The sequence below is a fragment of the Nothobranchius furzeri genome, chromosome 15, assembly GCF_043380555.1.
Source record: "Nothobranchius furzeri strain GRZ-AD chromosome 15, NfurGRZ-RIMD1, whole genome shotgun sequence".
Taxonomy (NCBI): Eukaryota; Metazoa; Chordata; class Actinopteri; order Cyprinodontiformes; family Nothobranchiidae; genus Nothobranchius; species Nothobranchius furzeri.
This window is the reverse complement of record NC_091755.1, coordinates 8,134,498-8,145,437: the sequence shown is the minus strand read 5'-3', so window position 1 is coordinate 8,145,437 and position 10,940 is coordinate 8,134,498.

Below are 10,940 nucleotides of genomic sequence, written 5' to 3'. Positions count from 1 at the left end.
GACACGCACCGAGGAGCGTCTTGCCACATGTCACTACTCGGTCTGACTGAGCGCCTCCAGGAGAGAGGCCCAAGCAAGACGTGCCCCGAGGAGCGTCTTGCCACATGTCAACAATGGGTCCGACTGAGGGCCTACAGGAGAGAAGCCCAAGCAAGACGCGCCCCGAGGAGCGTCTTGCCACATGTCAACACTGGGTCTGACTGAGAGCCTCCAGGAGAGAGGCCCAAATGAGACGCACCCCGAGGAGCGTCTTGCCACATGTCAACAATGGGTCTGACTGAGGGCCTCCAGGAGAGAAGCCCAAGCAAGACGCGCCCCGAGGAGCGTCTTGCCACATGTCAGCACTCGGTCTGACTGAGCGCCTCCAGGAGAGTGGCCCAAGCAAGACGTGCCCCGAGGAGCGTCTTGCCACATGTCAACACTGGGTCTGACGGAGCGCCTCCAGGAGAGAGGCCCAAGCAAGACGCACCCCGAGGAGCGTCTTGCCACATGTGAACACTGGGTCTGACTGAGCGCCTCCAGGAGAGAGGCCCAAGCAAGACGCGCCCGGAGGAGCGTCTTGCCACATGTCTCCTCTGGGTCTGACTGAGCGCCTCCAGGAGAGAGGCCCAAGCAAGACGCGCCCCGAGGAGCATCTTGACACATGTCTCCTCTGGGTCTGACTGAGCGCCTCCAGGAGAGAGGCCCAAGCAAGACGTGCCCCGAGGAGCGTCTTGCCACATGTCAACACTGGGTCTGACTGAGTGCCTCCATGAGAGAAGCCCCAGCAAGACGCGCCCCGAGGAGCATCTTGCCACATGTCAACACTGGATCTGACTGAGAACCTCAAGGAGAGAGGCCCAAGCAAGACGCGCCCCGAGGAGCGTCTTGCCACATGTCAACACTGGGTCTGACTGAGCGCCTCCAGGAGAGAGGCCCAAGCAAGACGCGCCCCGAGGAGCGTCTTGTCACATGTCACTACTCGGTCTGACTGAGCGCCTCCAGGAGAGAGGCCCAAGCAAGACGTGCCCCGAGGAGCGTCTTGCCACATGTCAACAATGGGTCTGACTGAGGGCCTCCAGGAGAGAAGCCCAAGCAAGAAGTGCCCCGAGGAGCGTCTTGCCACATGTCAACACTGGGTCTGACTGAGCGCCTCCAGGAGAGAGGCCCAAGCAAGACACGTCCCGAGGAGCTTCTTGACACATGTCAACACTGGGTCTGACTGAGGGCCTCCATGAGAGAAGCCCAAGCAAGACGCGCCCCGAGGAGAGTCTTGCCACATGTCAACACTGGGTCTGACAGAGGGCATCCAGGAGAGAGGCCCAAGCAATACGCACCCCGAGGAGCGTCTTGCCACATGTCACCACTGGGTCTGACTGAGCGCCTCCAGGAGAGAGGCCCAAGCAAGACGCGCCCCGAGGAGCGTCTTGCCACGTGTCAACACTGGGTCTGATTGAGGGCCTTCTGGAGAGAGGCCCAAGCAAGACGCGCCCCGAGGAGCGTCTTGCCACATGTCAACAATGGGTTTGACTGAGGGCCTCCAGGAGAGAAGCCCAAGCAAGACGCGCCCCGAGGAGCTTCTTGCCACATGTCAGCACTCGGTCTGACTGAGCGCCTCCAGGAGAGAGGCCCAAGCAAGACGCGCCCCGAGGAGCGTCTTGACACATGTCACTACTCGGTCTAACTGAGCGCCTCCAGGAGAAAGGTCCAAGCAAGACGCGCCCCGAGGAGCGTCTTGCCACATGTCACTACTCGGTTTGACTGAGCGCCTCCAGGAGAGAGGCCCAAGCAAGACGTGCCCCGAGGAGCGTCTTGCCACATGTCAACAATGGGTCTGACTGAGGGCCTCCAGGAGAGAAGCCCAAGCAAGACGCGCCCCGAGGAGCGTCTTGCCACATGTCAACACTGGGTCTGACTGAGGGCCTCTAGGAGAGAGGTCCAAATAAGATGCGCCCCGAGGAGCGTCTTGCCACATGTCAACAATGGGTCTGACTGAGGGCCTCCAGGAGAGAAGCCCAAGCAAGACGCGCCCCGAGGAGCGTCTTGCCACGTGTCAACACTGTGTCTGATTGAGGGCCTTCTGGAGAGAGACCCAAGCAAGACGCGCCCCGAGGAGTGTCTTGCCACATGTCAACAATGGGTCTGACTGAAGGCCTCCAGGAGAGAAGCCCAAGCAAGACGCGCCCCGAGGAGCTTCTTGCCACATGTCAGCACTCGGTCTGACTGAGCGCCTCCAGGAGAGAGGCCAAAGCAAGACGCGCCCCGAGGAGCGTCTTGCCACGTGTCAACACTGGGTCTGACTTAGCGCCTCCAGGAGAGAGGCCCAAGCAAGATGCGCCCCGAGGAGCGTCTTGCCACGTGTCACCACTGGGTCTGACTGAGCTCCTCCAGGAGAGAGGCCCAAGCAAGACGCGCCCCGAGGAGCGTCTTGCCACGTGTCACCACTGGGTCTGATAGAGCACCTCCAGGAGAGAGGCCCCAGCAAGACGCGCCCCGAGGAGCGTCTTGCCTTATGTCAGCACTCGGTCTGACTGAGCGCCTCCAGGAGAGAGGCCCAAGCAAGACACGCCCCGAGGAGCGTCTTGCCACATGTCACTACTCGGTCTGACTGAGCGAATCCAGGAGAGAGGCCCAAGCAAGACGTGTCCTGAGGAGCGTCTTGCCACATGTCAACAATGGGTCTGACTGAGGGCCTCCAGGAGAGAAGCCCAAGCAAGACGCGCCCCGAGGAGTGTCTTGCCACATGTCACCACTGGGTCTGACTGAGCGCCTCCAGGAGAGAGGCCCAAGCAAGACGCGCCCCGAGGAGCGTCAGGCCACATGTCACTACTCAGTCTGAAAGAGGGCCTCCAGGAGAGAGGCCCAAGCAAGACGCGCCCCGAGGAGCGTCTTGCCACATGTCACCTCTGGTTCTGACTGAGCGCCTCCAGGAGAGAGGCCCAAGCAAGACGCGCCCCGAGGAGCGTCTTGTCACATGTCAACACTGGGTCTTTCTGAGCGCCTCCAGGAGAGAAGCCCAAGCAAGACGCGCCCCGAGGAGCGTCTTGCCACATGTCAACAATGGGTCTGACTGAGGGCCTCCAGGAGAGAAGCCCAAGCAAGACGCACCCCGAGGAGCTTCTTGCCACATGTCAGCACTCGGTCTGACTGAGCGCCTCCAGGAGAGAGGCCCAAGCAAGACGCGCCCCGAGGAGCGTCTTGACACATGTCAACACTGGGTCTGACAGAGGGCCTCCATGAGAGAGGCCCAAGCAAGACGCGCCCCGAGGAGTGTCTTGCCAAATGTCAACACTGGGTCTGACTGAGCGCCTCCAGGAGAGAGGCCCAAGCAAGACGCGCCCCGAGGAGCGTCTTGCCACATGTCACTACTCGGTCTGTTTGAGCGCCTCCAGGAGAGAGGCCCAAGCAAGATGTGCCCCGAGGAGAGTCTTTCCACATGTCAACACTCGTTTTGACAGAGGGCATCCAGGAGAGAGGCCCAAGCAATACACGCCCCGAGGAGCGTCTTGCCACATGTCACCACTGGGTCTGACTGAGCGCCTCCAGGAGAGAGACCCAACCAAGACGCGCCCTGAGGAGCGTCTTGCCACATGCCAACACTGGGTCTGACAGAGGGCCACCAGGAGAGAGGCCAAAGCAAGACGCGCCCCGAGGAGTGTCTTGCCACATGTCACCACTGGTTCTGACTGAGCGCCTCCAGGAGAGAGGCCCAAGCAAGACGCGCCCCGAGGAGCGTCTTGTCACATGTCAACACTGGGTCTTTCTGAGCGCCTCCAGGAGAGAAGCCCAAGCAAGACGCGCCCCGAGGAGAGTCTTTCCACATGTCAGCACTCGGTCTGACTGAGCGCCTCCAGGAGAGAGGCCCAAGCAAGACGCGCCCAAAGGAGCGTCTTGCAACATGTCAACAATGGGTCTGACTGAGGGCCTCCAGGAGAGAAGCCCAAGCATCACGCGGCCCGAGGAGCGTCTTGCCACATGTCAGCACTCGGTCTGACTGAGCGCCTCCAGGAGAGAGGCCAAAGCAAGACGCGCCCCGAGGAGCGTCTTGCCACATGTCAACAATGGGTATGACTGAGGGCCTCCCGGAGAGAAGCCCAAGCAAGACGCGCCCCGAGGAGCGTCTTGACACATGTCAACACTGGGTCTGACAGAGGGCCTCCAGGAGAGAGGCCCAAGCAAGACGCGCCCCGAGGAGTGTCTTGCCACATGTCACCACTTGGTCTGACTGAGCGCCTCCAGGAGAGAGGCCCAAGCAACACGCGCCCCGAGGAGCGTCAGGCCACATGTCACTACTCAGTCTGACTGAGCGCCTCCAGGAGAGAGGCCAAAGTAAGACGTGCCCCGAGGAGCGTCTTGCCACGTGTCAACACTGGGTCTGATTGAGGGCCTTCTGGAGAGAGGCCCAAGCAAGACGCGCCCCGAGGAGCGTCTTGCCACATGTCAACAATGGGTCTTACTGAGGGCCTCCAGGAGAGAAGCCCAAGCAACACGCGCCCCGAGGAGCTTCTTGCCACATGTCAGCACTCGGTCTGACTGGGCGCCTCCAGGAGAGAGGCCAAAGCAAGACGCGCCCTGAGGAGCGTCTTGACACATGTCAACACTGGGTCTGACAGAGGGCCTCCATGAGAGAGGCCCAAGCAAGACGCGCCCCGAGGAGTGTCTTGCCACATGTCAACACTGGGTCTGACTGAGCGCCTCCAGGAGAGAGGCCCAAGCAAGACGCGCCCCGAGGAGCGTCTTGCCACGTGTCAACACTGGGTCTGACTGAGCGCCTCCAGGAGAGAGGCCCAAGCAAGATGCGCCCCGAGGAGCGTCTTGCCACGTGTCACCACTGGGTCTGACTGAGCGCCTCCAGGAGAGAGGCCCCAGCAAGACGCGCCCCGAGGAGCGTCTTGCCTTATGTCAGCACTCGGTCTGACTGAGCGCCTCCAGGAGAGAGGCCCAAGCAAGACGTGCCCCGAGGAGCGTCTTGCCACATGTCACTACTCGGTTTGACTGAGCGCCTCCAGGAGAGAGGCCCAAGCAAGACGTGCCCCGAGGAGCGTCTTGCCACATGTCAACAATGGGTCTGACTGAGCGCCTCCAGGAGAGAGGCCCAAGCAAGACGCGCCCCGAGGAGCGTCTTGTCACATGTCAACACTGGGTCTTTCTGAGCGCCTCCAGGAGAGAAGCCCAAGCAAGACGCGCCCCGAGGAGAGTCTTTCCACATGTCAGCACTCGGTCTGACTGAGCGCCTCCAGGAGAGAGGCCCAAGCAAGACGCGCCCAAAGGAGCGTCTTGCAACATGTCAACAATGGGTCTGACTGAGGGCCTCCAGGAGAGAAGCCCAAGCATCACGCGGCCCGAGGAGCGTCTTGCCACATGTCAGCACTCGGTCTGACTGAGCGCCTCCCGGAGAGAGGCCAAAGCAAGACGCGCCCCGAGGAGCGTCTTGCCACATGTCAACAATGGGTATGACTGAGGGCCTCCCGGAGAGAAGCCCAAGCAAGACGCGCCCCGAGGAGCGTCTTGACACATGTCAACACTGGGTCTGACAGAGGGCCTCCAGGAGAGAGGCCCAAGCAAGACGCGCCCCGAGGAGTGTCTTGCCACATGTCACCACTTGGTCTGACTGAGCGCCTCCAGGAGAGAGGCCCAAGCAACACGCGCCCCGAGGAGCGTCAGGCCACATGTCACTACTCAGTCTGACTGAGCGCCTCCAGGAGAGAGGCCAAAGTAAGACGTGCCCCGAGGAGCGTCTTGCCACGTGTCAACACTGGGTCTGATTGAGGGCCTTCTGGAGAGAGGCCCAAGCAAGACGCGCCCCGAGGAGCGTCTTGCCACATGTCAACAATGGGTCTTACAGAGGGCCTCCAGGAGAGAAGCCCAAGCAACACGCGCCCCGAGGAGCTTCTTGCCACATGTCAGCACTCGGTCTGACTGGGCGCCTCCAGGAGAGAGGCCAAAGCAAGACGCGCCCTGAGGAGCGTCTTGACACATGTCAACACTGGGTCTGACAGAGGGCCTCCATGAGAGAGGCCCAAGCAAGACGCGCCCCGAGGAGTGTCTTGCAACATGTCAACACTGGGTCTGACTGAGCGCCTCCAGGAGAGAGGCCCAAGCAAGACGCGCCCCGAGGAGCGTCTTGCCACGTGTCAACACTGGGTCTGACTGAGCGCCTCCAGGAGAGAGGCCCAAGCAAGATGTGCCCCGAGGAGCGTCTTGCCACGTGTCACCACTGGGTCTGACTGAGCGCCTCCAGGAGAGAGGCCCCAGCAAGACGCGCCCCGAGGAGCGTCTTGCCTTATTTCAGCACTCGGTCTGACTGAGCGCCTCCAGGAGAGAGGCCCAAGCAAGACGTGCCCCGAGGAGCGTCTTGCCACATGTCACTACTCGGTTTGACTGAGCGCCTCCAGGAGAGAGGCCCAAGCAAGACGTGCCCCGAGGAGCGTCTTGCCACATGTCAACAATGGGTCTGACTGAGGGCCTCCAGGAGAGAAGCCGAAGCAAGACGCGCCCCGAGGAGCGTCTTGCCACATGTCAACACTGGGTCTGACTGAGGGCCTCTAGGAGAGAGGTCCAAATAAGACGCGCCCCGAGGCGCGTCTTGCCACATGTCAAAACTGGGTCTGACTGAGCGCCTCCAGGAGAGAGGCCCAAGCAAGACGCGCCCCGAGGAGAGTCTTGCCACATGTGAACACTGGGTCTTACTGAGGGCCTCCAGGAGAGAAGCCCAAGCAAGACGCGCCCCGAGGAGCGTCTTGCCACATGTCAGCACTCGGTCTGACTGAGCGCCTCCAGGAGAGAGGCCCAAGCAAGACGCGCCCCGAGGAGCGTCTTGCCACATGTCAAAACTGGGTCTGACTGAGCGCCTCCAGGAGAGAGGCCCAAGCAAGACGCGCCCCGAGGAGCGTCTTGCCACATGTCAGCACTCGGTCTGACTGAGCGCCTCCAGGAGAGAGGCCCAAGCAAGATGCGCCCCGAGGAGCGTCTTGCCACGTGTCACCACTGGGTCTCACTGAGCGCCTCCAGGAGAGAGGCCCCAGCAAGATGCGCCCCGAGCAGCGTCTTGCCACGTGTCACCACTGGGTCTGACTGAGCGCCTCCAGGAGAGAGGCCCCAGCAAGACGCGCCCCGAGGAGCGTCTTGCCACATGTCACTACTCGGTTTGACTGAGCGCCTCCAGGAGAGAGGCCCAAGCAAGACGTGCCCCGAGGAGCGTCTTGCCACATGTCAACAATGGGTCTGACTGAGGGCCTCCAGGAGAGAAGCCCAAGCAAGACGCGCCCCGAGGAGCGTCTTGCCACATGTCAACACTGGGTCTGACTGAGGGCCTCTAGGAGAGAGGTCCAAATAAGACGCGCCCCGAGGAGCGTCTTGCCACATGTCAACAATGGGTCTGACTGAGGGCTTCCAGGAGAGAGGCCCAAGCAAGACGCGCCCCGAGGAGCGTCTTGCCACATGTCAAAACTGGGTCTGACTGAGCGCCTCCAGGAGAGAGGCCCAAGCAAGACGCGCCCCGAGGAGAGTCTTGCCACATGTGAACACTGGGTCTGACTGAGGGCCTCCAGGAGAGAAGCCCAAGCAAGACGCGCCCCGAGGAGCGTCTTGCCACATGTCAGCACTCGGTCTGACTGAGCGCCTCCAGGAGAGAGGCCCAAGCAAGACGCGCCCCGAGGAGCGTCTTGCCACATGTCAAAACTGGGTCTGACTGAGCGCCTCCAGGAGAGAGGCCCAAGCAAGACGCGCCCCGAGGAGCGTCTTGCCACATGTCAGAACTCGGTCTGACTGAGCGCCTCCAGGAGAGAGGCCCAAGCAAGACGCGCCCGGAGGAGCGTCTTGCCACATGTCAGCACTGGGTCTGACTGAGCGCCTCCAGGAGAGAGGCCCAAGCAAGACACGCCCCGAGGAGCGTATTGACACATGTCAACACTGGGTCGGACTGAGGGCCTCCATGAGAGAAGCCCAAGCAAGACGCGCCCCGAGGAGAGTCTTGCCACATGTCAACACTCGGTCTGACAGAGGGCATTCAGGAGAGAGGCCCAAGCAATACGCGCCCCGAGGAGCGTCTTGCCACATGTCACCACTGGGTCTGAATGAGCGCCTCCTGGAAAGCGGCCCAACCAAGACGCGCCCCGAGGAGCGTCTTGCCACGTGTCAACACTGGGTCTGACTGAGCGCCTCCAGGAGAGAGGCCCAAGCAAGACGCACCCCGAGGAGCGTCTTTCCACGTGTCACCACTGGGTCTGACTGAGCGCCTCCAGGAGAGAGGCCCAAGCAAGACACGCCCCGATGAGCGTATTGACACATGTCAACACTGGGTCTGACAGAGGGCCTCCAGGAGAGAGGCCAAAGCAAGACGCGCCCCGAGGAGTGTCTTGCCACATGTCACCACTGGGTCTGACTGAGCTCCTCCAGGAGAGAGGCCCAAGCAAGACGCGCCCCGAGGAGCGTCAGGCCACATGTCACTACTCAGTCTGACTGAGCGCCTCCAGGAGAGAGGCCCAAGCAAGACGCGCCCCGAGGAGCGTCTTGCCACATGTCAGCACTGGGTCTGACTGAGCGCCTCCAGGAGAGAGGCCCCAGCAAGACGCGCCCCGAGGAGCGTCTTGCCTTATGTCAGCACTCGGTTTGACTGAGCGCCTCCAGGAGAGAGGCCCAAGCAAGACGCGCCCCGAGGAGCGTCTTGCCACATGTCAACAATGGGTCTGACTGAGGGCCTCCAGGAGAGAGGCCCAAGCAAGATGCGCCCGGAGGAGCGTCTTGCCACATGTCAACACTGGGTCTGAAAGAGGATCTCCAGGAGAGAGGCCCAAGCAAGACGCGCCCCGAGGAGCGTCTTGCCACATGTCACCTCTGGTTCTGACTGAGCGCCTCCAGGAGAGAGGCCCAAGCGAGACGCGCCCCGAGGAGCGTCTTGTCACATGTCAACACTGGGTCTTTCTGAGCGCCTCCAGGAGAGAAGCCCAAGCAAGACGCGCCCCGAGGAGCCTCTTGCCACATGTCAACAATGGGTCTGACTGAGGGCCTCCAGGAGAGAAGCCCAAGCAACACGCGGCTCGAGGAGCGTCTTGCCACATGTCAGCACTCGGTCTGACTGAGCGCCTCCAGGAGAGAGGCCCAAGCAAGACGCGCCCCGAGGAGCGTCTTGACACATGTCAACACTGGGTCTGACAGAGGGCCTCCATGAGAGAGGCCCAAGCAAGACGCGCCCCGAGGAGTGTCTTGCCAAATGTCAACACTGGGTCTGACTGAGCGCCACAGGGAGAGAGGTCCAAGCAAGACGCGCCCCGAGGAGCGTCTTGCCACATGTCACTACTCGGTCTGACTGAGCGCCTCAGGGAGAGAGGTCCAAGCAAGACGCGCCCCGAGGAGCGTCTTGCCACATGTCAACACTGGGTCTGACTGAGTGCCTCCATGAGAGAAGCCCCAGCAAGACGCGCCCCGAGGAGCGTCTTGCCACATGTCACTACTCGGTCTGTTTGAGCGCCTCCAGGAGAGAGGCCCAAGCAAGACGTGCCCCGAGGAGAGTCTTGCCACATGTCAACACTCGGTCTGACAGAGGGCATCCAGGAGAGAGGCCCAAGCAATAGACGCCCCGAGGAGCGTCTTGCCACATGTCAACACTGGGTCTGACTGAGCGCCTCCAGGAGAGAGACCCAACCAAGACGCGCCCTGAGGAGCGTCTTGCCACATGCCAACACTGGGTCTGACAGAGGGCCTCCAGGAGAGAGGCCCAAGCAAGACGCGCCCCGAGGAGTGTCTTGCCACATGTCAACACTGGGTCTGACTGAGCGCCTCCAGGAGAGAGGCCCAAGCAAGACACGCCCCGAGGAGCGTCTTGTCACATGTCAACACTGGGTCTTTCTGAGCGCCTCCAGGAGAGAAGCCCAAGCAAGACGCGCCCCGAGGAGCGTCTTTCCACATGTCAGCACTCGGTCTGACTGAGCGCCTCCAGGAGAGAGGCCCAAGCAAGACGCGCCCAAAGGAGCGTCTTGCAACATGTCAACAATGGGTCTGACTGAGGGCCTCCAGGAGAGAAGCCCAAGCAACACGCGGCCCGAGGATCGTCTTGCCACATGTCAGCACTCGGTCTGACTGAGCGCCTCCAGGAGAGAGGCCAAAGCAAGACGCGCCCCGAGGAGCGTCTTGCCACATGTCAACAATGGGTATGACTGAGGGCCTCCAGGAGAGAAGCCCAAGCAAGACGCGCCCCGAGGAGTGTCTTGCCACATGTCACCACTTGGTCTGACTGAGCGCCTCCAGGAGAGAGGCCCAAGCAACACGCGCCCCGAGGAGCGTCAGGCCACATGTCACTACTCAGTCTGACTGAGCGCCTCCAGGAGAAAGGCCAAAGTAAGATGTGCCCCGAGGAGCGTCTTGCCACGTGTCAACACTGGGTCTGACTGAGCGCCTCCAGGAGAGAGGCCCAAGCAAGACGCGCCCCGAGGAGAATCTTGCCACGTGTCAACACTGGGTCTGACTGAGCGCCTCCAGGAGAGAGGCCCAAGCAAGATGCGCCCCGAGGAGCGTCTTGCCACGTGTCACCACTGGGTCTGACTGAGCGCCTCCAGGAGAGAGGCCCAAGCAAGACGCGCCCCGAGGAGCATCTTGCCACGTGTCACCACTGGGTCTGATTGAGCGCCTCCAGGAGAGAGGCCCCAGCAAGACGCGCCCCGAGGAGCGTCTTGCCTTATGTCACTACTCGGTCTGACAGAGGGCCTCCATGAGAGAGGCCCAAGCAAGACGCGACCTGAGGAGTCTCTTGCCACATGTCAACACTGGGTCTGACTGAGCGCCTCCAGGAGAGATGCCCAAGCAAGACGCGCCCCGAGGAGCGTCTTGCCACGTGTCAACACTGGGTCTGATTGAGCGCCTCCAGGAGAGAGGCCCCAGCAAGACGCGCCCCGAGGAGCGTCTTGCCTTATGTCACTACTCGGTCTGACAGAGGGCCTCCATGAGAGAGGCCCAAGCAAGACGCG